The 3,414-nt window shown below is 41.5% G+C and overlaps 1 pseudogene; it reads left to right on the plus strand.

The window, feature by feature from the left end:
* The first annotated feature begins 820 nt into the window (after window positions 1-820).
* On the plus strand, window positions 821-1,439 carry LOC102875998 (annotated as a pseudogene).
* Window positions 1,440-3,414: the final 1,975 nt, after the last annotated feature.

Raw genomic sequence — 3,414 nt, forward strand, 5'->3', positions numbered from 1 at the left:
CACATGGTATGGCTAGACAGCAGTGTTCACCCCAAATACCTGTGATGTTGGTGCTTCTGGTGCTGGGGGGTAGCTGGGAGGTCTCCAGGTGGGACAACACGGTCTCCAGGTGGCAGTGGCAGTGGTCTAAGTGCTCTGGGTGAGATTGTGCTCTAAAACTTCAGCCCCTCAACCTGGCAGGCAGTGGTTCTGTTGCTGGCCACAGTATAAGTACAACTTTAGCAGACACAGGAGAAGCAGTGGCTGGAAGAATCTCCTGGGCCAACTATGCCACACAGGCCTTGGTGTCTGGCAGCAGAGCAAAGCTGTTTTTGTGTTGTTGTTGTTGTTGTTGTTGTTGAGATGTAACCTTTCTTGAAGGCCATAGTCTTTGATGACTTTCTCTTCTGTTGTTATGTGCCCTTGTGTCACTTACGAGTCATACTGACCCTATTTACAACAGCTCTAAACTCTATCTTGTGTCAACCTCATCACCTCTGATACTATTACCCCCATTACCCCAAACACTGGGTGAATCCATCTCATTCAGGGTCTTCCTCTCCTGTGCGGTCCCTCCACCCATGATGTCCCTCTCCAAGGACTGGTCCCTCCTGGCCACATAACCACGTATATCAGATGCAGCTTCAAAACCCTTGCCTTCAGGGAGCAGCTTGGTTTCAGCCTCTCCAGAACAGACATCTTTGTTCTCTAGGCAGTCCATGGTATGTGCGCTGGTTTACGTCCAGTCTAGAGTATCTGAACTACCTCAGGATAGAAGTCACCACAGCTCTTGGGAGATACCAATTTTCATTTGCGTGATTATCAATGGTTTTGATTCATCATGGATAATCTGTCAGCAGAAGAAATGCATAAGAAATCGGTAACCAGTGAGCCTCTGGAACATACCAGTATAATGCTAAGATTAGCTATTGAGTCTCAGGATTCAGAAATCAGGACCATCACGATGCTTGAAGAATAAGAGGAACAACTAAGCTGAACAGAAGAGGGTATGGACCAAATAAATAAAGACATGAGAGGGGCAGAGGAAACTTTAGCCGAACTCAACAAGTACTGTGGCCTTTGTGTCTGCCTATGAATAGTACAAAGAATTTTTAGTCTGGTAAGCCCTGTGAAAAAACATGGGGACATGGTGGAGACAACTCACTTAACAATGTAGTGTCTAAATAGCCAGGATGAGTGACAAATGGCCAGCCTTAGCCACGGGAGCCAGTGGTAGATACTTTAAACATATAACTAATGATACCAGAGAAGTTGAAATGGAAGAGAGCTTGACTCAAGTGGGAAGTACCCTGGGAAATAAAAAAAATATGGCCCTAGACATGGGTAATGAGATTGATACTCAAAATTGACAATTTGAGCAGATCACAGAGAAGGCTGAAACCAACAAAGATCTTACTGCTATTGTCAACACCAGAGCAAAGAGACTCATTAACAGCTAAAGCTACTGCTGTACTTTATAATTTATTTGCTTCCCTCACTTCCTCTCCAGAGTCATTACCTTTTCAGAGTTTGAAATTTTGGTCAAACTCTCTTTAAAGCAGTTTGGAAGAAAGCCCATGGTAAAAGCCCTCTTACTTTTCCTACTTAGTTTTCTATAGAAAGCAAATTCTGCTCAATGGTATTTTTCCCTCAGTTCATAATCTTTTTCTAGTTTTCATACATCACACGTAGTGTCACTTTGAATCTCTTTGCTTGCCTTAACAGGTTCTTTTGTTTAAAAAGATTTGAGAATGTTGCCAAAGACAGTTATGAAGAAGGAAACTCTGGAGAATATTTTTAGTGGAGAAAGGAGGCACAGAGAAGGGATTGCTACCTTGCTTAAATCCTGAAGGCCCTGAAGCAAGAAGTTACACAGTCACAGTAAATGTCTAGTTGGGTTTAGTCTGTAACTGAAGTTGCAATGGTTGCTAGTTTTGGAGCTTTTATAACAATATTTTTATTCAGGAATTTAAAAGACGTATTGCAATAGGAAAGTCTGCTGTTAGGGACCTCTCCAAAGTACTAAAGAGCAATGCTGTCTCTCTGGAGACTAAGGTGCATCTGATACAGGCCATGGTCTTTGCTATCACTTGTTATGCATCAGAGAGTTGGACAATGACTAAGGAGGATAGAAGGAGAATTGATGGCTTTGAGGTGTGGTGCTGGAGAAGAGTATCGAGGGTACCATGGACTGCTAGGAAAACAAACAGATTCATCCTGGAAAGGGTCAAACTGGAAAGGCAGCTCCTTGGAGGCAAGGATTCTGAGGCTTCATCTAACATACTTTGGACATTTGTAAGGAGGGACCAGTCCTTGGAGAGGGACATCATGCTTGGGACATGGAGGGACAGCGCAGGAGAGGAAGGCCCTCTATGAGGTGGATTGATTCAGTGACTGGGATAATCGGGATGGGTGTATTGGAGACAGTGCAATTGGCACAGGACAGAGTTTAGGGCTGTTGTACATAGGGTCACTGTGAGTCGCAAGTGGCTCGACGGCACATAACAACAACATCAAAACTTTAGATCCTCTGTTCCTAAAAAAGGAATAGAATGTGTTTTCTAATGTTGCTGTTTTTGTTGTTGTTGTTAAGTGCCATCGAGTTGTAAACAACTCATAGCGACCCTATGAACAAAAGACCTGAACACTTCTATAACTTCATCATTTCTCAAAGTTCATAGAGTTTCCAGAGGCAAGCTATTTCAGAAGTGGATGCCACTCCATGTTTTCTAATGGCAAGTTTAATTTCTAAACTCTTAGTAATATGTATAGATACTATGATCCCATTTCATGTATCATTCAGTTATGTTTCGTTTAAACAAGTGACTTATTACTTTTACATTTTTTGTAGTATCATGGTAAGTCCCATTACACGCCTATAATTTGTTAGTAGTCTTTGAAGGAAGAAACATATGGAAATATATGTAGGTAACATGATAATTTCTATGAAGCAGGGCTTAAAATTTTTTCAGAGTTTGACAAAGTATATTAAGCAAAATCCAGTTTACCTCAATGTTGAGATTGTTTAGATAGGGAAAAAGGTATTTTGATCTCAAAACAGAAAATAAAAATTTCAGTTTTATATAGACTTAGACTATTTTTTTTGGAAGCTATAACTTGCTCTGTTTAACTAAAAGTGATTTAGAAAGTAGTACCTTTGGTTTATTACTCATGTTGTGTCACTCTCGTATACTTGTGTCTCAAACCATATCCAAAATTATGCGTCTATAAATTCTGAATAGTATTCTTGGAATCTGATTCACATATGTCACCTTCATGTAAAAATTATTATCTGCAAATCGCCTGTGACTTCATCCATAGCCACTGGTGAGAGTCAGCGCCCAGAGCCATCAGGGGCTTTAAGCTCGTTGCCCACTGCTGTGGTGTGGACAGCTGAAACCCAGGCCCCAACAGGCACCTGGGGAGGGAAAAAAA

This window comes from Elephantulus edwardii, unplaced genomic scaffold (assembly GCF_000299155.1).
Source record: "Elephantulus edwardii isolate Elephantulus edwardi_28Jun2011 unplaced genomic scaffold, EleEdw1.0 scaffold00019, whole genome shotgun sequence".
In the NCBI taxonomy this organism is placed as follows: Eukaryota; Metazoa; Chordata; class Mammalia; order Macroscelidea; family Macroscelididae; genus Elephantulus; species Elephantulus edwardii.